General features: G+C 37.4%; 1 protein-coding gene across 9 annotated transcripts in view; it reads right to left on the reverse strand.

Annotated features, from left to right (window-relative positions):
- Window positions 1-27,203, reverse strand: part of LOC139971031 (DNA repair protein RAD51 homolog 2-like) — a 278,473-nt gene that overhangs the window by 45,924 nt on the left and 205,346 nt on the right. Inside the window, exon 13 of one of the 9 annotated variants that reach the window (XR_011794287.1) lies at window positions 15,392-21,086. The exons of the other annotated variants lie outside the window; for them this stretch is intronic. The gene's annotated coding sequence lies outside the window, so the exon portion shown is untranslated. The remainder of the gene's footprint in view (window positions 1-15,391; window positions 21,087-27,203) is intronic. 9 annotated transcript variants of the gene reach the window in all.

Below are 27,203 nucleotides of genomic sequence, written 5' to 3' on the forward strand. Positions count from 1 at the left end.
TCAAGTCACCTTTTTGTTTCTTACCATATATCCTATATTTTCCCAGCCTCCTCAATATTTCCCCCATTTTCCTAAATTATATCCTCCACAGGGCGCCCGCCAGAAAAGACTGGCCGTAGGGACAGGTCGAATGCTGCATAGGGTATTACGTACTGACCTTACAAGCAAAAACAAAGTGAAACATACTTTATTTTCTTAAGCCCATGGCACCAGGTATAGCATTGAATTATATAATATGTACATGACCTAAAATTGAGCTCTCTGGCGGCACGTTGCTTACATACAGCTATAGCATTGAATAATATAATATGTACATGACCTAAAATTAAGCTCTCTGGCATGGGTAATGTAAGCTATTGTGGAAGGTTACCTCTGGTTACCAGTCAAAAACGAGAATAACAAACAAAAGCACAGTAGCAAACACAAACACACAGACTCCCACACATGCTTAAATAGCTTGCTATTCAGACAGAAGAATAAAGACATATTCTGTTTGATGAATACACATTAATTAAAGCAGCAGCTATTTGCATGGCTTCAAATATTAAATTTAAATTAACACATTCTCCATTTTTAATACATAAGTGAAAAAAATAATGTTCTAATTATGAGAAAACAAAATTCCTATTAATTATACCTTCTAAACCCAGTCCTAAAAGATGTAAACAATCTGTCTGTATTTTCTACTTGCTTATTCTTACTTTGCTAAGCATGCATCTTGACTCGGTTTTGATGGCATATTTTTATTTTTTTAAAATGAAATCATCCTAGGCTTTACTGCTTATAGGTCTTGAAGCTACAATCTGGTGTTGGTAAGTTATCATTTTCAACTGTTAAAGGAAGACAGATTAAAAAGTATGTGACACCATTTATTACCTTAGAACACAAAAATGGCATGATTAGAAATGATTAATTTCATATTAATATATATATTACGTACGTAGCTTCATCAAACCTTCAAGTTTTACGTTTTAATTTTTTCATAGTTTCAGTCAGTTGAAACTTTTGGTAGACTTTACGGTACAATTATTGTATCATCAAATTTTGACAAATCCAACAGCAAAATGCAGGTCTTGATAATCATTGTGTTCAGATAAAGGCTATAGCAGACATGCAACCAGGGTTGGGAGGGGGAGGCTAGGGAATGTTTCTTTTTCAATCTCACACATAAAATAAAACTAATCATTAGAAAACTCTTGTGTGTAGACATAATTATGGAACAAATTTGTAGCCTGTGTATACCTTATATTGAACCAATTTGTTGAAGTTTTTAGGGGAAGACCCCCTCAGATTCCCTTCATGCGAGTCAGCTTTAATGATCCCATGACCACTCTCCCATCCTCAAAGGGTGTGAAGACTCGCGCACAAAGAAACGTCTCATGCCGGTAATCTGACCTAGTTTAGAATGAGGTGTAACAGAAGTGTTTGACACCACCATCGATCCCAGAAAATATTCACACAGCTTGCTACCGTCGGTAATTAAACACTAGTGTACAGTCTATACATACAGCTACGGTCAATACCCACAAGCACAGTGTACATAGCAGCGATGGACATCTCAGGTCTAAATAAAAGATAACAAGGTATCACATTTCATTACTGTCTGCATTTTATAGCGACAAGAAGAAAACCTCATTTGCAAGCAACGGAAAGTTAACTTTTTCAGAGCGCGGCACGCTGTTTGGGGCGAGTCTTCAATGCTTTTTAATTACTGGATCTGTCCCTGCAAACACTGTTGATATGGAAATCATTTCACTGTGAGGAGAAAATGCTGGACACAGGGAACCGCCTGCAAGCAAGCATGTGGAGACGTCTCACCAGCATGATAACAAAAGCCAAACATTTTACTCTTAATCAACACATTCCTTGCTTTCAGAATAAAACTTGGTAGAAAACCTCGAAGAACAGACAATTTGGATGTTTAAGGCCCTCATGAGGCTAGAATAATTTATATCAACAATTGTAAAACATCAAACATTGGCAAGGTCAACAACTGCCTCAGTACTCGAAAGAATTGTACAAAAAAAAAAAAGGAAAAAAAAAGTGGTCACAAAACTTAAATTTCTCCTGGAGACCTTGTTTAGATTTCTCAAGGGCATCCCTCAAATAAAAAAGGCGGGACTAAATCCTCTCCTCCATTATGAATGTTTTCTGATCAAACTTTCTCCTACCAGTTGGCCTTGGGACATCACACAGCCAGTTAATATGTTGTTGTTCCTTATCTTCTTTTTTTTTTTTTTCGGTAAAAGGTGATCAATTATATTATTAACCCTAAAAAAGAGGAGGCAACCTTGGGAGTGATTAAATTCAAAAAATATTTTGGAGTTGGAGAGGAAAGGATGAAGATTATTGCCAGAGGGAGTTGAAGCAGAACCTCACACCTTTTCTTTACACAGACAGATCTCTGGGAATCATGTTAAGAAGCAAGCGCAAAACATTGAAATACACCATTCTTTGTCTATAATAGAATGTTAGCCTGCATTAACCTTCTTTGAGCCAGGAGTGATAATAAGACATAATGATCATACCATATCTAGCTTCAAAGAGTAGCCTTCTTGCAGGGTCATCCATTCATGGATATGAACAAAGCCGTTGGGTGGAGGGGTGTGTGTTAGAGCATGGAGCTATGGTTAGAGGGGCTGCTACCCCTCCCTTTTTCAACTAGGGATGTCACTCCATGGTAGTGCTAAATTATTCAGCTGGATCCTTCGTTAACGCAAAAGGAGTGCCAGACAATCAGATAAACTTTTCTTCTGTTTCATAATTCACCTAATATATTTAAGTTTCTTCTCCAAGTTTCATCTGTTTTCTGGTGAAGATCCCAGACCCCACCAGTTGTCTGAACCCCTCTCCTTCCCCCCTACACTTCGATAGCTTCCCATAGTTCCGGCCACTGACAAACAGCGACATTTGTCGAAGCATACCGTCCAACTCAATGTTCAGCAACCATTCAGTGAGGGATGGAATTAAACCGGATTATGTATTCCATTCTAAACACGTACAGATAACGATGACGGATCCATTGAACTACTTCAGTTTTCTGGGATTCGGGTTCCCTGCAAACAAGTTACTACGACAAGGTTCCTCTTTTTACACAGGAATTAGCCCTTTTGCAAAGAATGACCGTCTTAAAGTTTGGTTTTATCAACAAGTCAACACAGACTTGCTTGTTCTGTAAACCCCAGCTATCGGAGCTCCAGTGGCCCGGATGGATCTGTTCAAACATACGTACATTCTCTGTCCTGTGCCTATAGGGCATAGTATGCACACGTATCTGAGAGACTAAGTAGCAGGAAGTATATATTTTATTATGGTCACTGCTGTTCATAATACAACAAGTATATCCTGTCACCCTCGATTCATATCCCTTCACTTTAATAGTCAATTGTCTAAGTCAAAGCCTAATTAGCTATCCTAATCTTGACTGTCTGATCAATCATTACTTTGACGCTATTGAAATGCTAGGTAATCACACAATCATGACCTTGCACTTTTCTTTACCGAACTGTTGGCCGATTAATTTGCCGAGATGGAGCGAACGAAAAATTCAATCCAAAACACTGGTGTCGATACCCAGGCCTAGAATTTCACAACTGTAGCCACTTGGTAAAAAATATGCCAGTGCTTCAACAAAATCTACTGGCTAAATATCTAGTTTTCACTGGCTATTTTTCTGAATTACTGAACCCCCCATCAGGCTTTTGAGAACAGCCCAATATATCTGCTCATATTAAGCAAGTTTATACGGGACTTATGTTTAACAGGTACGGACACCGTGCCGATGCCGAGACTGGTGATTATTAACCAAGTGCTTCAGTTCCTAACGTCTACTGGCAGAAAGTAGTCTTCCTTCAGTCTTTTTATCTACTGGCAGATGGCAAATTCTACTGGCATAATTTAGCCAGGAAACAGCCAGAATTTTGAGGTCTTACTCCTCCCATCAATCAATCTTATCAAAGTATTTTACTCGACTATTTTCAAAGCACTTCTGACTGTTGAACCATGTGATGTTTACATCTGAAACAGTTTTTTAGAAAGTCACAAGAGTTTGAAATGACAACACGATTATGAAAACCAGGTACGAGTTGCAGATATCACAACAAACCCTATCTCCTTAATCAGATCACTGAAGGGAAAACAGAATTCAAATACCTCAATTATGGGCTTTTGGAGTGCCTTAATTTGGTAAATTGGAAATGGGAATTTCATCAGGTAAGTTAATGGAGTCCCTGGCGAATGACTAAAACAATGTGGCAAAATCATAAAGGGTTTCAACATTACATCCTGTTTTAAAGGAGAGATTACTACATGACTTGTTTAAGAATAGACAAGAATCGAGCAAATAACACATTTGGGTAGATGCATATATATATATATATATCTATATATATATATATACATCTATATTTATATATATCTATATATATATATATATATCTATATTTATATATATCTATATATATATATGTATATATATATATCTAAATATATATATCTATATATATATATATATATATATATATATATACTTGCATGACTATATTTAGCGCAATGAAAAGTTAAAAAAAAAAAAACTACCTGACATCTTTCACATTCCTACTTAAAAGACAACTGCCAAGGAAGTCAATGAAGAATAGTGTGTATTGGGACAGATAGCTAAGAACTTCTTGTTTTTTTTTTCCAGCTGTAAAATACAATATCTTTGAAAGATTCTCTTTCGTCACAGCTCCCTCCTCCCCCTCCATTTCTGCTTAATAATCCTTCCCTGTCACTTCCCTATCACTCCACACCCCTCCCCGTCCCTGCTACGATGCCACGGCGGACCTGGTTTGCAGGATACTCGTAGTAAAGAAGATGCATTTCAACAATCCTCCGACATTCTCGATTTGATATCAGTTGCCTAAGTTGAATCTGTTAACAGAAACCATTGCCTCAATTAACTCAATTTCTGCACAAAAGATGAAAGTTACTGAGGTGATACAAATATAGAATGTATAATAACAGTCTCATGACATTCCATATTACTGCATGACTAAGATGGAGAGGAAGGGGGGGGGGAGGGATGGGTGGGAAGAGCCTATAGCGCCATATTGTCCACAAATATTTACGCTCCTTTTTGTCTGCTTTATTTGTCTGCATCAGGGACCACCAGTCTAACAAACATATCAGACAACGTTACAGACAAAGTCAATAGACCAAATGGGAAGAAGAGTAACTGTGAAACTTTATCAATGTGATGGCGCTATTACACATTGCTGGTCATACAAAAAGACATACGGTTAGCTCAGTCAGTGAGTGAATTAGTTATACACACAGACAGTAGATTATTTAAAAGTTCTCTCAATTTATTTTACATGGTTTGAATTTCTGACATTTAAGAAATCGGGAATGATCATGCATAGTGACAATTTTCAACAAGAATATTCAGTACTTGAAGTCAATCAAGTCAATGAAGTCATTGTGCAAATTTGTCCAGAAAGCCAATAACCAATTAATATTTTACCAAAAATAAAAAAAATGAAGTTTTTCCTGCATCACTACCACTAACAAGTATGAGAGTACCAAAACGAAACCCTGTCGTTGATGTGAAAGGCAACCAGAGAGAAGGTTTCAGAGGGACTTTAATATGCAAATTCTGACTCCCTAAAGAAAATGAAAAAGAACAAAAGGGAGGGAGTGGGGTAGAGGGAGGAGTGGAAGGGAGGGGTGTGGGAGGGGTTGGGAGGGGAGTAAGTAACAAAAGATGCAGAAGGATTGAGGGTTATGATCCTTTATTGTGGGAGGGGATGGGAGGGAGGGGGGAGGGGAGTAAGCAACAAAAGAAGCAGAAGGATTGAGGGTTATTCTGATGATCATTTATTGTGGGAGGGAGGGGGTGGGAGTTGGGGGGGTGTGAGGGGAGTAAGCAACAAAAGAAGTAGAAGAATTGAGGGTTATTCTGATATTCCTTTATTTGTGGGAGGGGGTGAGAGGAGGGGGTAGGGGTGGGAGGGGGTAAGCAACAAAAGAAGCAGAAGGATTGAGGGTAATTCTGATGATCCTTCATTGCTGCATTTTGCATTGGATTCCATTCCTGTTTTAAGTCATGTAATGATGCCATCTATATTAAATAGGATATATGACAGGAACTGCATCTAATAAAGTTGCTTCAAATTAGACACATGTCAAAGGGGGAGGACGACACCAACCCAAACATCATCATGTGACAGAGATCTTTATGATGAACGATTCCCCCAAAACAACTAAAAAAACACCACAGATATTTGAGAAATTATGACTAAATCATTCCTGACTGTAAATTGTAAATTATAGTGTTTCATGTAAAGATGGATTGACCTTTCCCACACCAATATCATGGGAACATATACTTGGCTTGCTTGAACAATACCGATTTTACGATTTAATGACGGGAAGTTTGATATGTAATTACAGTCATTGCATCCTACCAACTGAAATCCTCTGCAATAAACAAATAAAGTATCTAGGTTAGCATGAAAATCAAGACGTGCTTAACCTATGGCGTGTTCTTATGTTAAGAATAGAGCCTCTTTACAATCGGTGGAGGCAGTGGTAGGGGAAGGGAGGGGTGGAAGAGGGGAAGTTAGGGATGGGGGTGAGAGGGTAGTTGGTAAAGAAGAGGGACCATAATATTGGTTAGAAGATACCTTTTTTTCCCCATATGGTTCAAAGCTGTAAATTTTATTAATATTTCATGACTGAAAGGTTATCTATTGACAAGTTGCTATCATCACCACAAGTCAAACAAATTCAGCGTTAAACAGTGGAATGGGGATGGGGGGAGGGGGGGAGAGGTACATTTATGGCTGGACAGTAACAATTCATTACTATGATTGCATGTAGTAGAGTGGCATTGGCCTATTGGGTGCGAGGCGCCTGATGTCACACCAGGTTGAGATATCCACACCCTCCCCATTTCCTATTGGTCGCGAGAGGTGCTAGATGTGTCTGAGGCATACAGTATCGCCTGTTTCCTTGAAAGGCTCAGTAAGTAATGAACTTAATATTCAAGAAGTCCACGTAGATATGTACGGCTAGTAAATAACAGCCAACCATGGTGACTCGGATACCAGCTTAATGGCTCTAGACGGCCGTGCACTGCCCCGATCGAAGGCCCTCAATTCCTCCTGTACGCAAAAGGTGCTAGTTACATCTAAGGCACAAAGTGCCCCTCGTTTCAAGGCACCAGAGTTGCCAGGTGGATCACTGGGCTGTTTGTTAGCAATTTATGTCCCCAATTGACCCCCCTCCCCCCGGCATGCAATACTAGATTTAAACATATTCATGTTCGTAAGATGTAAACAAAACCTGGGCGTTATTGTCGACATCACAAGGCATTTATCAAGCACACACTGAGCCAGGCGATGCAGGTACCTATTGACACATTCCCTCCGCATAGCTCCTATTCTCACAAGTTCCCACAAAGGTCGGCCAACAGACCCTATTTTTGGGGCACATTCTATAGATATATTATCCTTGAAAGTTCACACTCTGCAATGTTGAATGTTTCCCGAAAAACTAAAGAGAGAACAAAACGTACAGAAAAAGAACCAGAGAAAAGAGAAGCTTATACACACGCACACACCAAAAAAAGAATACAAAAAAAGGAAAGAAAAAAAAGAAAGGAAACTTAAAGAAGGAAAGACAAAAAGGAAGCCATGGACCATTTAAGACGAGGTCGATGGACAATTGAGAGGATTTCTGAGTGTAAATCTGAAATCAGGAGGATTTCTTATTGAAGGTGGCAAGTACCTATAGTATACTACTACTCGGTATATTGGCAGCAACTCTTGAAGGTGATTTGGATAACAGTTTCAAGGTGTCCGGGTATTCAGGATGTTTATAATAGACTTTAATAAGGTAGCAGCACATGATGTGATAAAAGGATCACATTAGTCCGTCATTCAGCACCCTTGTACTATTTAATACCTCTACAAAAAAACGAAGAGAAGAAAGAAGGCACAAAACATCACAGATTCTTTGAGTTAGGTAGAATTGGTCATTGGAAAGGCAGAAACATTTTTGTTGTTCTCTGATTTAGAAAGAAAAAAGGAAAAAAAAAAAAAAGTAGAAGTAGTTGAGAAGAAGAAGCAGGAAACCAGCACTGCACACTGGTAAGTTTTTTTCTTACAACTGCAAACCGACCTTTGACCTCCTGTTAATAATAGAGTTCTGGTACTCAGTAGCAAGGTGGATCTTCATCACTGAAATTAATTTACAAGCTTTTCACTTGGGACCTCTGGTGACCTTAATGACCCTTGACCTCCACATAAAACTATAAAGATATTGTACTTGTACTAAGGGTGGATCTATATCCATATCACAAATGAAGTTCATCCAAGCTATAATTACTTTAAAAATCTCTGGTGACCCCAAATGACCTTTGACCTCCAAGAAAAAAAACAATAGGTTCTGGTACTAGCTAATGTGGGAAACATATGAACTATGCATGATCTTCATCCAAGACTTGCTATTAAAGTTATCAGATGTTTACAAGGTATTTATTTATCTCCAATGCAAAGATTCCCCATTGCTTTCAGGAAGGAATAAAAAACTGGAGACAGAAGGTTACACAGACTTAGACCTGACCAGTTTGACCAGGTGTTGGCTGAGGCTTGGATGACTCCAGCCAGACTCCTACAATGTTGAATTCCAGAGCGTTTGAATGCCTTAGGAAGTGGCGACCTCAGTCAGAGTTGCGACCCGGTGTCATTCAATGCATGAATGATATGTACAGAGAAACTTGGACGCAAGTGGAATATTGCTTCATATAATTACAGGAAGGAGTAAAGATATCAAGCAATATGCCAAATAGCTAATTACTTTAAAGACCAACATACAGATCGTACACAGGTGTTATAAATCTTGCCAAATGAGATAAAAATATGTCACATTAAGTACCCTTGGCAACTTATTTTTAACTTAATATCCAAGCTATGACTGTAGGCATGTAAACTTTTGCCCCATATTCACAATATCACTAAAACACATATTATGCCGTGTATGGACACGAAAGATGGTTTAACTAGACCATAAGTATACCGAGTTTCATTATCCAGATTTTTTGCCACATCTAGACTACCTCTGGTCTCGATCAATCGATCAACCAAACATGTTCTGATAATCCAGGTTTGACTGCATTGGCAAATAATGAACTCCAAATGAAGTTATTGTATTAAATCAACGATTGCAAAAAGCTCTACTACTAGCACGGTAGTGATAATTTTAGCTGATATTTCTGTGACCGTTGTACTCAGTTCTAGAGTGACCACGGTGGGTGGGAAGTGTCATGTTTGTAAACAAGCTACTTTCATTCTTACGGTTTTATTGAAATTGCATAAGTATAGAACCGATCCCCTTTCTAAATGGTTATGATACCAGGGATTAAGCCAAGTTCAACAGCCTAGGCTGTGCGGTTCTTGATTAATTCATGCTTGCTTTGCTCTTAATGTATAGTAACATCTGGATTCCATTGGTGGGAAAACAAACTAATCGTAACTCATGGAATACTCCGGAAAAACATGTTGTGAAACTATTGTTGTATCACGTTCCTTTCCGTCGTTGGTTCAGAGGAAACGATACAGTAACCGAAGAGGACATCTGAAGTCCGCAGTGACTTCAGTCCGAGAGATTACCAGTGCAAATGAGATATAAGGTTAAAGGCAGATCGCAGCTATAGCGAGTTGGAGGAAGTTAATGGAATTAACAGCGCATTTGAACAAAGTATAGTCAGAGAGTTGGATCGTTGAGGATTTCCTGCAGAGATACAATCAGCTTTCTAGGCAGTATTCAATTACTGTGGTTTTGAACGGTACCTTTCCTGCAGGGGGGGGGGGGTGATTGGTAGAAACATTCGCACCCTGAATAATAACAGTGAAAAAGCTGGATTAGTTTCAAAAACATGTCCTGAATAAAAGTGAAAGTGTCCCAAAGAAACTTTTAGGAGATGACTTTCAACTTACTAACTACTTCAGAGTAATATATTGTTGCTGACAGACATCAGTACTGGTTAATAAATTTAACATGTTCAGGTAACTAAAGGACAGGGACTTTGACAGGGTCCCAAGGGGAAATTGTTTTTCATTTGGGGCCCCTTTTCATTAAGTATATTATGAAAGTCTTATATTGTCCCTAATCGACCCTGTAGCACCTGTGGTCCACGTCTTGTCGGGCCTGGTCCAGGATATAAAGGAACTATACAGTAAATTGACATCTCTTCCCTCGCCCCCCCCCCAAACCCTTCTAATAAGCTGTGAGGATATAGTATGGGATAAATCTATTTCTGCATGAAACAGAAACATACTCTAAACATAAAAATAATCATAACAATAATAAAGATAAATAATACACCATTTTTAAAACAGTGCAACACACACTTAAATCTTGTTACCCATAGTAACAGAAAGTAAAACTATAACATTGAGGATCTATGAATCTTATAGCAATTGAAATTTAAAATTCAATTTCTACATCCTCGTCTGATGATAAACAATCGACATTTGAGTTTTTTTTTTTTTAATCAAACGTGAACTTGAAGCCAACAGGCCTGATGTCATAAAACTGTTATTTTTTTTTTGGGGGGGGGTTAAGGTGAGGGAGGGGGTGAGGGGGAAAGTGTTTTTTTTATACAAGTTGCATCCAATAGTTTGGGATGAACTCAAATAGGGATACATCGCAATCCGAATACACTGATGACCTACCCATGCAGTACATGTACATAGAGGGGATGGATAGCAAAGCATTTTATTATCGCTGTCTCTTTCACAGAATCGGATCAAAACCAGTATTTTCCCTGGTCAAATTCTTCCATTCATTTGTTATGGCCTTATTTTGAATATTTTTTTTACAGCGAATAAGATGCTGAGAAAAATCCTTCAAGCCCCTTGCCTAGATGTAAAAATGAACTATTGTTACTGAAGACATGAGAGCAACACTTCACATACCTTATAGTTACACTTAAAATAAATGGAGGAATCTGAAGAGGGACTTCATCCCCCAAATCTCTTATCTATACCTATCTTTATCTTCCTGCTCTTCTTACCGTTTCCAGTCGACCCCCACCCGCTTCCCCACCCCTCAGACTACAAAAAAACTGCCATCGTGGCTTTAGTTTTCAACCCATCATCTCTACCAATTTAATATTATTTCTTGTTATGCTAAATGACTTTTAGGAATTATTGAACAGCTTTAGTTCATTTGAAATGTTAAGACACATGCACGCACCCATACTAAACCAAAAACTGCACCAACAGTTACTGAAAGAGTGCAACCATTAGCATAATTGAAGTTATCTCTGAATACCATCGATAGAATTCGTGCCCTTGGTACTGCGAGGTATTTCCTACTGTTTCCGTTCTGGAGCTCATCGAGACATACGAGGTAACACTATTTCATTAATTATATTGTTTCTGACGAGGAAAAAAGGATATAAATAACTTAGATAAAAAAATTAACTCCTTCAACATAACATGCCTGAATTTTTTCAAAATAAAAAACAAAAGGGGGGCCTATAAAAAGAACGGTTGCCAAAGACTTTTCCAAGTTGACCCTAGCCCTATCCTGTTGAGTTCATTTTACTCTTTAATGAGCATTTTCATTTGCTTGAACTTTCAGTGGCAGGGACTGGATTAGGTTAATGACTTCCTCTCAAGTGGGAAACAAGGAAGGAGGTAGATTATCTCGGAGAGGACCAGTGTAATTACTGACCGTATGAACCTAATTTTGATATCTGGAACATGTATACTTCAAGAAAAGGACTCACAGTTTAGGGGAAACTCCCCCAACAAAGAAGTTAAAGACATTATCAGGAAAAAAAGGTATTTCATCAACATAAATGAGATTTAAGGGATTAAGAGCTAGGTGGGAAAGGGTGGTTGTTTTCTTTTGTCATGGCAGTCATGCGTGTAATTATGGAATCGGCCTATGAGTCCAGTTGGTGCCGGGTCTGAGTCAAGTCCGTCTCTGCGCCAAGTCCGTCCGAGTCACAAAAAATTGGACTCATGTTCGGACTCAAGTCTGCAAGTCCGGTTCTGAGTCCTCCAACCCTGGTTGATTTCAACAGAGATTCAAAGAAAGTGCAATTAGATGTGTTATAATCTACCGTAAAGAAAGTGTCCAAGTTAGAAGTCCTTTGAAAGATAAACAAGAACAAATAGGACAAAATGAAAAGAAAGATAACCAGAAAGCTAGCTGGGATAAATAAATGATTCACTGACACATGGGGTTCTTATATAAGCACATGTGGATCTCAGTTTACAAGGCTTTTTTACATTATTGACATTTGTTAACCTCAACTGACCTTTGCCTTTCACAGTAAAAATATAGATTAACTATGAATGTCATCCAAGCTGTACTTAATTGAGTTTGACCTCTGGTGACTTCAGATTACCTTTGCCCTAACACAAACAAATTCAGGATTCTTTGATTCAGTTATTTTAAGTGAATCTACTTATTGAAGACAGACTCATCTAACCGTATACATATTTTAGTTATTACGTTGATTTTGTTTTCAGACATTGACTTCTGTTGACCTCAAATGACCGTTGACCTTTACAGAAAGCAATAAACTTGCACATACATAAGGAAAGTGACATACCAAACTTGTACAAAGTTGAGTTATCATATTTATTCAGTTTTCAGACTGTGACCTATGATGAGGTCAAATGAGATTTGACCTCTACAACAACTGATAGAATCCCCGTACTTACTATTCAAAGTGGATCCACAAGACAAGTACGACGCAAATCCACGCTTGTAATTTGGAGTTATTTGGTTTATAATGTTTTCAGAATTTGCCATTTTTTGGCCCTCAAAGGAACTTTGACCACTATAAAAACAAGAGAAAAATAACCCTAAAAACATATGGGTTCTTTCACTCATTTAATGTTGGAGCACATGTTGCATATGAGCTTTGTCCAAGTCTATCTTCTTGGAGTTATTGTATTTAACATGGTTTTCAGATTGTGAGCTTTATTCACTGCCAATGAACTATGACCTCCATGAAATAAAAATTTCCTTTACAAGATAAATCAAGATATTGTGCATGAAGTACTTCAAATGGCGGGCGGCATTATCACGCTAACAAAAACTTTGACCTCTGGTGACCTCCTGTGACCTTTGAACTCGACAACAACTGATAGGATTCTTGTGTAAGATGGAAGTTACATACCGAGTATATGAAATGAATCCATCCAATGTATCTTTTTGAGTTTATCATGTTTATTAAGCCAAGAGGCATTACTTGCACGCAATCAGCAACGCATAGATTCCAAGTGTCAAAATCAAATAGTAAAGGAGAATAAGAAGAGAACGGATACTTTTCTGGTTTTACCTGATGAGAAAGGTAAACAAGGAAACTACTGTAGTAAACTACTGTAAAGAATGACACTAACACCACTCACAGCAACTCTTTCAAAATAAGACCTGTTCCCAAGGTTTTTTTTTTTACCCACGATTCAACAACTTTTTTTTTTTTTGTATCTGAGGGCTATCATCTTTTGGTCAAATCCACCTGATAATAAGGAGATTACAGACCAAGGATGTTCCAGCAGTGTGTCTGACAAGGAGTGTACTGCTGAAATTATTGTCTGCAGTGACAGGAATTCCCTCTTTTAAAGAAAAAGAAAACAAAAGAATGGGGGGGAGGGAGAAGGGGGGGTGAGAAGAAAGAAAAAAGTAAAGGAGAGAAGAAGAATAGCACAATAGAAAGGAATAAATAGCTTTGATATAGCGAGTCAGTAAATGGATGACCTCTAAATAATAATAAACCTTAAATCTAAGCGGCTCTGTGATTCCTTGACAAACAACTTGCTGAAAATGTCTAATAACTATCTGGCTAATAAAGAGAAACTGAACTTTAAATTTGTTGAAGAATTATGTGAGAGCCTGAAAAGATAAGGAGATTTTCAGCTCTTATTTTTAGCATTCCCTTGTGTGCATCAACCAATTATTTCAATGGTAAAGCGGGGGGCCGAATGATACTTCCGCCCCCCATATTTTTCACTGGGGGCTGGCGCCCCCCAGCCCACCCCCGGTTCCTACGCCCTTGATGAATGAGAAGACAACATGACAAGCAGTTGTACTCGCACAATAGGTGATATCTAGTCAAACTTGCTAGAATTCAAAAAAAAATGCTAATGATTAAAAATTGAAAAGAAAGTCGTGGAAATGCTACATTTATTATTTAGGAGTTTCACTAAATAATATTTTATGATTGTGTTTCAACTGTCTCCTTTTGTAGTTCTTGTCTGTGGTTTTTGCTTAGACTGCATATGTGTGTGTGTATGGCTCTAGTAGTTCCATTGTATTTTGACGTCCTATAAAAATCAACTGAGAATCAATCGATATTGTCTGTATCATGTTTATCAAAAGATTTAAAATGAAAATAAACAGAACAAGAAATAAAAGTAAGAAATAAAGTACAACTTGAATCATGTTAATTTCTTCAATTGGCTATTAAGAATGGTATAAATAATATACTAATGTGAAACGTGTCTGCATGCAGGGTGACAAATGAAAGAAGTTAACTAGTATTAATTTCATCTCCTTAAATTTGACTGGGTGTGGAAAATCTGGGAGAATGTATTAATTCGATCAATTCCCGACTTATTCCGAGCTGAAGGTTCGAACAGTCAACAGGATTTATAAAAGTTGTCAAGTGAAATGGAAAAATCTCCCTCCTCTTAGGTAATTTCATACCGGGATGATATCATACGAAGAAACCCTTTTTCAGACTGAACTTCGGCAAATCTGTTAAATATTCCTTCAATTCTGATAAAGCGAGACAAAAGTTGGGAAATTACCCCGCACGGTCACAGCCCACCTCCACCCTCATCTACCCTCGTGCGAGTGTGTCGCCCACTCACACGACGGTTCTCCCTAAATAAGCGGACGGATCAATCAGGATGTGATAACAAACGCCCCTTATTTATTTCATCCACACATTTTCTATGTTAAACCTACTAATCTCTAGGATTATGCCAATTTGTATACCTACCATAAATCCACTATTTACTCATGAGCGTACGTTTATACGTTTCCGATGCAGATTGTTATTTTTCGCCAAACCCACAATCATATTAAACACTGGATGGGGGAGAGGCAAAGAGTAGATTCGTGTGGGAAGATTTATAAATGATGCACATTTAGTTGCAGGATCCAGAACAATGCCGTGAAATGAATTAACATGACAATACACTATTGTTAGAGCTCTGCAGCAGCAGCTATTTTCATTGTGGGAGTATATCCATAGTACTTAGACAGATCTGCTTTCGGTTAAGTTTGGCCGACGAGAGCGACACAGATGGACAGATACGATGAAGAGAAAGATAAATACAATGTGCAACGAAAACTGAAAGTAAGGATAATAACTCACTCTAGTGTTAATAATCGCTGCTATTAACGAATAAACATTATAAAGGCGATCAGACAATGAAAATTGCCATCCAAATTTGTAAACGGCTGAGCACGCTTCCTCAATCCACATCATTGTGAACATTTGAACATTGTAAACATTATAAAGGCGATCGGACAATGAAAATTGCCATCCAAAATTGTACACAGCCGAGCATGCTTCCTCGATCCACATCATTGTGAACAAAGGCGTGATGAGAACTTATGCTTCCGTGTTTCCCTTTTAGCAGGAATGTATAGACATTAAAGGTTTAATCAAAGTTCATAACTTTTTAATATTTAACAGTACTTACTCTAAATTGAAATATCAACTCAAATTTAGAAAACACAAAATCAAACATTGATATATGTAAAAGAGAGTGAATTTAAGTTCTACACTATTCTTCAATTTCGTGGATGCCTTTAATCTGAACTATTTATGCATGGAAAGAATAGGACGTGCATCTACTAATAACAAAATACATGTACTAATTATCCAGTAATGCAATTTATGCATGGGTTTACAATTCTCCCAAGGGTTGTTTACCCCTCTATATACAAAGCAACAGTGTCGTCAGGGTCTAATGCCAGGGTTGTATTGATGTGATGCCAGGAGCAAAACCTTTCAAGGATGAGAAGAGAAGGATGGGAGAGGCGGGGGGGGGGGAGGGGGAGAGGGGAGGAGAAAGACAAATTTACTGTTCTTTTACTTCGTTGGATGTTTGGAGGGGGGAGGGGGCAAAAGTATCCTACTAATTTCTACACTTTTTTGGAGAGCATATGTATTTTCATTGTACTGATTGAGTTCCATTATGAGTGGGAATTTATGGGCAAAGGGGAGAGGCAAATGCATCAAAGTAATGCCTCCGTTGGTTCGATTAAATTTAAGCAATAGGGTTTTGGAGAACAGCAAGCAGAATTTATCATATAAGATTTAACAAAACTGGAGAAAAGAAATTAATTAGATAGTAATTATTAGAGTTCTCAAATTGACTTTTATCTTTTTACAAAAGGATAAAAAACAAAAAAACAATAGGTTTAATACATGTATGAATCACTGAGAACCGATGTTGTGTTTGCTGGGGATTCATTTGTTTTTGAGGAAGCTTTTGCAAAAATTTAAAGCTTTTTTTTATTGACTCTCCTTACGAAGCCTTTAAAAAGAAAGAGACGAAAAAAGAGGAAGGAATGAAAGAGAAAAGTTGGAAAGCATTGCAGATGAAATGAGATACGATTTCACAGCCGACGAATGTCTCATGGTCATTTACGTCGGTTGTGAGATAAAGCCCTGTAGCGGCTGGTATCATTCTCTTGTAACTTTGGAACTATAGCATTATACAGGACTGAATCGACACTTGAGGAACATACGTAAAAGTAAACCGGAGGACCACGTCGATGATAATTTACTTACAGAGGAGTTATTCATTAACATGGACGCTAAAGTTATCAGCTCTCCAGAATTGGGTAAACTAAGTTTATCTTATCTTGATGTGTCTGACTTATTGCTAACTTTGAACTTGAAATATTAAGTTGTACATTGAAGGTATCACAGGAGACCGTAAAAGTAAATTGTAAAGTATAATTCTCTATTTGTGAAACGATAAGATAGGTTGTGTTGTGTGTGTGACGCATCGGGTTGTATAGTACCATGGACGGATACGTTGAAAATGTCTCGACGTAGGCCTATACTGACTTTATTGATAACTGACTTGTTGTTTACAAAAAGTCACAACCAACCAACACAGTCATAAAGATTCCCACGGGACAGAAAACAAATGGAACAGGTTAGGTGAGAAAAGAAGCTGCTGATAAATGTTATCTAAAAGCAGTATATTGTGAGTATTTCGTCTAGGATAGCCACACATGCCTAACGTATAGCACATATGATGATATGGTGCAGGGGAAAGGGTGAAAGAGAGGGGTGAGGAAGGGGGTAGGGGAAGGGAGAGATCAATGAAAGAGGGGGAGGGGGTTGTAATTCAGTGGGATGCAAGAGGTTACAAAAAAGAAACATGTTGGGTTGATTCTGCCCACAACCAGGTGTTGCCGTGCCAACTTGACAGGAGAGATGTTACAGATACCAGAATACACAACCTCTTTAATTTTTTAATTCAACAAATCACAAAAGGAATGATGAAGTTGGACAAACACACCCTGCAAAGATGTTTAAAATGTCACTGTTTCCCTGCACTGGGCTAAAACGGATATAACAATGTACACAGAAACTCTTTTTAGATTTTGTATAAAAGTGCTATCAAAATGATGTAAAAAAATTAATGAAAACATCATACCTTTGCAAATTGCTAATATCTCTTCTATATGTCACTTTAAGCCCTGGTTTACTAATGTGCTGTCATAACCCAGAATTATTAAAGGCAGTGTACCAGCTACATGGCATACGTTAAAGCAGTATATCCAAGCTACGTACACAACTTGTCAAAGATGGAACAGTAGGACATCTCTGATTAAACCTCGTTTATAATCCATGCTGATCACATTCCATTTTAAAATTTAAAATTGGCATACTGCATACTAACTTATTTCTTTCAATAAAAAAAGAATACAAAGATTAGTGAACTATAATTTTTAGGCACAGGCTACCTTTTCTTTATAGACTTGGTTCTCTGTTGCCCTCAGATGACCTTTGACCTCCACCCAAAACAATAGCACTATACCTACCCAGGTTGTTAAACTTTGACCTCTGTTCATCTCCAAATGACATTTGACCTCCATTATAAAGGGGATTCTTGTTCTTACAATGTTGTAACTTGTATATCTGTAGCAGATTTTTATTAAGCTTTATTTATGCTGTACAAGTGAGGTTCGCTCCTTTGTCCTTCATCATAGCAGACCTCCAGAAGGGTTGCAATGACTATAAGTTTATAGGTAAAGCATGGTTTAGTATGTACATGCAGCTGCCAACAAGTTCTGAAATAAGTGTGAGGTGGCTCATAACAACAACAACATTAAAAACTAACAAATTATAAAGACCATAATTCTAACAAATTTGCCTAAAGGTCCTATACACAAGTACAAATTTGACTATTAAAGGGTGTGAAGACTCCCGCACACTCATGACGGTAATCTGACCAAGTTTCGAATGAGGTGTAACAGAATTGTTAGACACCACCATCGATCCCAGAAAATAAACACACACAGCTTGCTACTGTCGGTAATTAGACACTAGTGTACAGTCAATACATACAGCTACGGTCAATACCCATAACACAGTGTATATAGCAGCGATGGATATCTCAGGTCTAAATAAAAGATAACAAGGTATCACGTTTCATTACTGTCTGTATTTTGTAGCGACAAGAAGAAAACTTCACTTGCAAGGAACGGAAAGTTAACTTTTTCAGGGCGCGGCACGCGGTTTGGGGCGAGTCTTCAATGCCGTTAACAAACTAGAGAAGAATCTAGAGACTAATTCACATTTGATATATCACTTTTAAGCTTAACCACATTCAGTCATCATTGGACTTTGGGACTCTACAACTTCTCCTAACACCAAAACTATTCAACGCCAGGTTTTGATATCCGCCAGTTTTTGATATCCGGGTTCAAACATGAGTCAACTGGAGTGGATCGTTCAACCAACACCAGATAGAAGTATTCCATTACCAAAGGTCAGTGGATCTGTCCCGACAACCAGCTTAAAGTATTCTGTTGCCAAAAGTCAGTGGGATCTGTACATATGGTGGGCAAGGTAGAAGGAAAGATCTGCAGAACACCAACAAAGTTGATTTGATATTTAAACTTTTGTCACCTGGCCACTGTTACATTTACCACCATGGTTAACAGCAACTTGGGAAACTTCAATTTTTCATTTTTTTTTTAAATACCTCAGGCTAGTCAAGCTAATGAAGTATATTTGTTAAGGGTTAACTCCATCACTATCAACTCAAAGATCTGCTAGAATGTATATGTCTGAGTTTTCATATCATTATTCCACTTTTCACCAGGTTCACTCAATATGGAATGGATTCAGAAGTTTATAAAGGAGAGGGAGGGGTGGGGGTGGGTGGGGGGGTTGGGGGGTGGCCCTAGTATTGTTGAAGCTGACTTCCAGATTCACACTCAGAAAAAAAAAAAGTCAAATGGTGTAATCTGACCGAGGAATATTTAGACTATACTTAGACTATTATTTGGTCTAAAAGCAAGTTTTGTGCTATTATAAACAACTCTTCAAGTTATGTCTGAGTTTGAAAGTGGTGGGGGAGGGGGGAGGGGAAATTATTATGCTCCCACCCATGTACCTTATAGTGCTCAAGTTAATATTGCAATGTACTTGACATAAACCTACTAAATCCCTTGGTTCAAAAAGGATTGCTGTATGTTGGTATTTGTTAATTTTCAGCAACGACTCATTGATCAGGACAAGTTTAAGTACCAGATATATGCAAACTAGGCAAGGAAATGGGCATATATTAAAGTGATTGTACCCCAACATTGGACAAGTTAAAGTCCCAGATTAATTCAAAATAGGCAAGGATATGGACAAATATTAAAGTGATGGTGCCCTAAAATTGGACATGTTAAAGTCCCAGATAAATTTAAAATAGGCAAGGATATGGGCATATATTGAAGTGATGGTACCCCAACATTGGACAAGTATAAGTCCTGGATAAATGCAAAATAGGCAAGGATATGGGCATATATTAAAGTGATGGTACCCCAACATTGGACATGTATAAGTCCCAGATAAATGCAAACTAGGCAAGGATATGGACAAATATTAAAGTTATGGTACCCTAACATTGGACAAGTTAAAGTCCCAGATAAATTCAAACTAGGCAAGGATATGGGCATATATTGAAGTGATGGTACCCCAACATTGGACAAGTATAAGTCCTGGATAAATGCAAAATAGGCAAGGATATGGGCATATATTGAAGTGATGGTACCCCAACATTGGACAAGTATAAGTCCTGGATAAATGCAAAATAGGCAAGGATATGGGCATATATTGAAGTGATGGTACCCCAACATTGGACAAGTATAAGTCCTGGATAAATGCAAAATAGGCAAGGATATGGGCATATATTGAAGTGATGGTACCCCAACATTGGACAAGTATAAGTCCTGGATAAATGCAAAATAGGCAAGGATATGGGCATATATTGAAGTGATGGTAACCCAACATTGGACATGTATATGTCCCAGATAAATGTAAAATAAGGCAAGGATATGGGCATATCAAAATGATTGTACCCCAACATTGGGCCCAGAGTTCATTGCTGATACCATTTATGCCGGCATCAAAGCATACGTACCCTTAAAGAATTTACACAAAATTAAGAACACCAGGCATGTAAAGAAATATCTGAAAAACAGCTGTCAAAGTAATTCTAAAACAGCATGGATACCGTTTTGGAAACTTTGTGGCCATTTCGGTTTATCTAGCATCTCTGTCCCTTGTATGTATGTATGTTTTTAAGATCCTCCTGCAAGCAGGAACTCACGAAGAAGCCATCATTGGCTTATCAAAGCCGCAAGCTGACCTAAGTCAGTCTCTTAGATTCATATTTAACGTCCATGATTATGAATTGTCAATTTTCAGCAACTTTGTAACTGGACGACATACATTAATCTTCGAGTGACTCGAACTGGGGACCTTATGATTGGAAGGCACCGGTGTTAACCACTGAGCAAACACTCCCTTCATTGTCCTATCCCTAGAAATTAGCAAGAGAAACAAAAAACAATGATTATTAAGTTAACCAGAAACCACAGTCACTACTGTAACTTGAATCAAAAATCCATTTAGTATTTTTGAAAACCTAAAAATATACATTCCAAATGTGTTTAAAATGACTAAAATTAACCTGCGACTGGTTCTTTGAAAATCTGTGATCGTATCAGGCGGAATTTCATGTGACATTTACTAACTTCACGCTAATCTTAGAAACAATAATGAATTCACAGAACCTTGTTCTATCTACCCTAATAGCATTCACATCCATTCCCAGGGTAAGCTTCCTACACAGGGCAACATGGGTCAGTTGCATTGTTTCCAAGTAGTGATGCCACCGAAATGAACTGTGTAGGTTTTTGTATTATAACAAGAATTGCGGGGGAAGTTTATAGGGCTGTGAATTTAAGTCCTGAAAACATATAGGCAACAGATATCAGGTTAAAATGTAAGACAATACAAATGGTAGTGCTGGTTGCACTTGATCTCAATAGAGAAATTGCACAAAATATTGTAAAACCTTTTTTTTTTTTTTTTGCTCTTCAGTTCCACAGTTTCTTTTCACCCCTCGATAAAAAATACATTAATGAGTCATTCCACTCCAATGAAATGGTGAAACAGTTGGTACTAACATGATCACTTGCATATCTAATCAAAGTAGTAAGTAATATATATAATAGTATATAATATCTTTTGATACTTCACATCTCATGGGACAACTTATAAAACCAAACAGTTAACAATGTTTGTTTTTTACACATGTATGCCTACCAGAAGTTTAAATTGTATCCCTCCCCCACCCTTGTTGCCCCTTTCCAAGTAACACTAAATATACTACTACAACTGCTTATCAAATATACTATATGATATGATATTCTTGGTTTGAATTAGCACTGCCCCTGCCACTGAACCTTCTCCTGATACCACAGCTGCCTCTTTCAGAATACTCCCAGCCCTCTCCCTCCCTCCCTTCCCTCTCCCTCCCTTTCCCCTACCTCCTCCCCCCCCCCAGTAACAGGAGAAGGCATTAGTTGGATATCATTGATAAAGCAAGATTTAAAAATCAAAACCTACAGGATTCATTAGTAATAGAGGGTGCTATTCTTAAAAGCGAAAAAAGATCCAAACAAACATAACATATATTCATATAACCATTTCTAGCACTACATGACCACATTTGAAATAGCTATTTTTTATCTAAGGATTGGGTCATATTACTGTTTAATTTATCCCTTCTTCTATCAAGAATCTAGGTCTTAATATACAGCTATGAACATTCAATATTATATTAAGGATAAATATTTTTCTGAACATGCACTTGAAATAAAAGTTTTGAGCAAAACTATTTTGAGTTATTAAACCGTTTAATTTAAATAGTGCTGCTATTAACATATAGCTAAATATAAAGGGATAATTTTAAATTAGTCCCCAAACTGGGAAGACAGATGTGTTCTCCCGTTGTGCACCTACTGGAGTTATATAGGCCAGACAAGTGGAGGAGAAAGTGGCAGGCAGGAAGGGTAAGGAGGGGGTGAGGAGGGGGGTAAGGAGGGGGTGAGGTAGAAGGGTACTCAAGGAAGTGGTCATTTATGAGAGACAACTATCCCATGTATTTGTTTTAATGTATTTTATTGTTCTGCAAAGTAATGTTTCTGCAAAGTCTAACAGTTTATTAAATCACTCCATATTGTAACTGTGTGGGGAAAACAAATTGAAAAAGGCAACAGGCATCATAGAAAAGCTGCACTCCCCTACAATGTCAATTAATCAAAAGTGGGGCATCAATTCATCCCTACGACAGCTTAAAGCAGCTGAAATGATTTTCGCTTTCAGATACTCGACGGATGAGGTCACAATAAACAGGTAATAATTACTCTTCTCCAATATGACTTTTCCTTTTGTTCTGAATTGACGAGAAGTGATAAAACTTTGTTATTGTCAGCACTTTTCAAAGATTATCTTATACTTATGTTTTCATTCTCATAGCAGTTTTAATTCGATTATAAAACAGATTAAATCTCCCATTAACCAAATTCGATTCCTGTTTCTATCATCAGCTTTAATCAGCATAACAAACGATGCATTGTTTTATAGAAAGTAGTCTAGTTATAAATATTTGTCAAAGGAAAACGAAAAGAGGAAGACAAATGAGACCATGTGAAAGGATGTCTGGTTATATGCTATGAACTGATTGAGTAAACTTAGTATGAACTGATTGATTAATAGTATGAACTGATTGATTCATAGTATGGACTGATTGAATAATAGTATGAACTGATTGATTAATAGTATGGTCTGATTGATTAATAGTATGAACTGATTGATTAATAGTATGAACTGATTGATTAATAGTATGAACTGATTGATTTATAGTATGAACTAATTGATAAATAGTATGAACTGACTGACAGTTAGTACGAACTGATTGTTCAATAGTATGAATTGATTGACAGTTAGTATGATCTGTTTGACAGTTAGTATGAACTGATTGATTCATAGTATGTATTGACAGTTTAGTAGGAATTGATTGAATAATAGCGTGAACTGATTGATTAATAGTATTAACTGATTGTTAAAAAGTATGAACTGGTTGATTAATGGTATGAAGTGATTGTTTTGATCCCAAATGAAATTTCATGCACCTTATCCATTACTTCATAGGTTAAGGGGTTCTTGAAAACTAAAGACTTGTAAATCGCTTTGATTTATAGTACTGTAGATTTCATGTTTATTCGGATAAATCTAAAGTGCCGAGTTGCTTTCAAAGTTGATGGCTAAGGAAATTTCTTCAAAGTATATTGTCTATACTGTGTTTTTGTCTGATTTTTTTTTTTTTTATAGAATGTGAAAGCTTCAGCATTCTTTGCGAAGGTTAATCACACTTAGTTTCAATTGTGCAAAAAAAAATATGTCTGTCAATCACATGACTAAAACACAAATGGATAAACTGACTTCCAAGTACGTATTGAGATGGGGTTATACCTGGAGAGAGTGTTGTTTCTCCATCTCTTAAAACATTTCCCTGGCATTAACCAAAGCATACTCAAATTGGGAATATATTTCAATATTTCAAAATTTCTCAATTTTTATTCTCTTCTTTGTTTGAAATGAACTTTGACTAGTCCAACAAATGACAAACAATTTTGTTATCGAATTTCAGCAGCAAGTAGCATTTGCGATAAATGATCAAAGCCCTATTGACTTAAAATATTGCTTTAACAACAGGCTCTTTTTGGAGAAAGTTGATTCAATTTAAATTTGCTTTCCTAAGCAATATGCATTTATTCTGTTTGTCTTTGATAGTCGGGTTTGCTGATTTCTCAGTTTCTATCCTAACATCAACTATGTTTGATATAATTTGGACAGCTGGATGTGAGGAAGTTATAAAGACAGTTATTTCCACATCCTGTTATGTACTCATTTAAATGTTCAATCATGGATAGAAAAAAAAACGTTATTGAATGTATTGTACATCTTAAAAGCCTCCCTCAAATGCTAGCAAGATAGTGGCAAATCCGTCACCCCCCCTCCCCGCACCCATCCCCTACTTTCCATTAAGTCTTGGTATAGCCTTCGTATTGGTAAAAACTTTCGAAAACAAACAAACAGAACATTACCATTTTGACAAGCCTTCCATGTGTATGGCTTTTCTTGCACTTGATGAAGATTGTATTGACAATGGAAATGTTTCCAGAGGGTAGTTTTTCTAGCAAATAGCATTGTGCAACGATCAATCGTTCGATCGATTGATTGGGTTCGTTTCTGAGGAATCTCTAAAATGTCTGACATGTAGTCTGCTAACTTTAATAGTTGGAGTCCACCACACTAAACAATGCATAACTGTGGATGTTCTCCAAATCTTTGTATGTTAATGCAGCACATCACGTGACAGTCAAACAGATACCAAACAAATAGGGATGCGATTTAGAGACCAGAGTTATCCCAGAAGACAAATGCAATGATTTGACGCTGGGACCGTATCATTTCATCCTGCTGGCTCCATAACCACACCTCTGCCTGACTTGGGGAGCCGGCCATCGTAGTCTTAATTTAGTCTCTAACACCATGTATATCTCTGTCCACTTAAAAATTAATCCTACCTTTATTTCAAATCATTCTTCACTTAAGGAGGTGATTTATCATAGCTTTACATTTCACAGTAGTAGTACATATAGCAAATCAGCCAAATCTGATATCAAAGAAAGCCCTTCAAAGAATATTCCTTTTGTAGCCTGATCTGCTTCCCTTTCACCCTCCCACACCCTGTACCAGAAACCACCCTTTAAGTTATGCCATCATTTTATGGATGGGATTACCCCAGGAGAAAAGACAACTGTTTATTACTACTAGATATGACTAGTATTTTCCAATTGATATACAGTTCATTGATCTGTACGACATAGATAACATTTATTCAAGCAAAATTGGTAGCTTTTAAAATACCTTCAAAGTGAATTTAATAGGCAACGTCATGTTTCTATGTTGAAACGGGACGATCAGTTCAAAAGTAGCTTGATACTAGATTCTTCGTATCTTTTGTGGTGAAGTTGGAACAGCCCATATGGGAATTTCTACAGTCTTACGAAGTTCTCCCATATAATGAGCCGTGTTTGTAATGCAAGAAGAGGTCATCAATGTAATTCGAAAGAACAAAGGTCACACGCAAAAGATCATGCAAAGGTCACAGAGAGGTCATGAGTGTATGTCTCATGGATTGGGAATCTAATGTCTGAAATATCTACTTTGAATTAACCTTGCTTTCCAGGAATCTCCACTGGAAAGCAAAGGGGGAACCAAAACATAATTAGATTACGCGGTAGGAGTTGAAAAGTCGTTTCTTACTTCCCGTGAGGAAAGGAAACAGAACATGTCCCATCTGAAATGATCATGGCATTGGCTGTATTTACTTGGTCTGACAAAAAAGCTGAATCTTAATTCCTGAACCAATAACACTCCTTCAAAGGTTGGATGTTTGCAAATATTATTTATTAAACAACAATATTCTCAATTCTGTAGTGGTGTATTCAATGATTGGCTAGTACAATATCTTCAAGTGACATAATTCTCACAAAAAATATCTCTTCGAAATTATGAAATATCCAAAGGAGATAATTTGAATTATTTGAAAAATATATCCCCACATGGGACATGGAGGGAGTTGGGAGGGGGGAGGAAGGGGGAGGTTGAACCTTACCATGAGAAGGCCGCTACCTTACAGTATCAATTAAACATGCAGACTGTTATTTTCAAATGATGTTTCACATCATATGTACAATATCATCAGGGAAACGATTGAAATACAAATGCATAGGTTAGGCTAATGGTGTACACACTGAGGGCAGTGGCTATACCAAGCTGGTACCAACCAGTTAAAGCAGCATTTTGCGTTTGGTCGCCGTTTTCTACTTTTTTGACATGTCCATCGATTTTTTTACATATATCAATCACAAAACAGCAAACTAAGATATTAGCCAAGTTTTTTTCCTGCCAACAACATTAATTGGCGAGTAATTAAGGATATTTGCAGATAATGAGAAGAGTGTCCTCAACAAATTCCACTGTTAAAATTAATCGCATACAGTTCCGCCAAACCCACTAGTTTGAATTCAACCAATCAGAGATGCAGGTTTAGTTATGAGCCGTTGCTAAATATAGATTCAAGACTTTGCGTTGGTACAACCAGGGAGATGTATGGAACTCCCTGGTACAACTGCCATATAGACTGTACACAAGTAAAGCATGGTGTTGTATTACTTAGGCCCATTGGTCAATGACGTTCGTAGTATTTAAATATTCATATTATGGGCGAGGTTTATTGGGTTCTAACGTTAAATATCTTGGAGAAAAACAAAGTTGAAAGTTGCAAATTTTTCGACTTTTATGCCACCATGTGAAGTAAGATTTAAATAGATAAGCTAGTTATGTATGTCGTTATGGCATAGTGGAGTCAGTGAGGTTGAGAAAAATCATAGAAAAGGACGCAAAATGCTGCTTTAAGAATGTTATCAGTGAATTTGCTGAACATTTGCTGTAAGTAAAATATCTGTTAAATCAGTAAAGTTGTTTTAATATCTAGGTCAAAGAGGATTTAATTTCCATC

The sequence above is a fragment of the Apostichopus japonicus genome, chromosome 8 (genome assembly GCF_037975245.1).
Source record: "Apostichopus japonicus isolate 1M-3 chromosome 8, ASM3797524v1, whole genome shotgun sequence".
Classification (NCBI taxonomy): Eukaryota; Metazoa; Echinodermata; class Holothuroidea; order Aspidochirotida; family Stichopodidae; genus Apostichopus; species Apostichopus japonicus.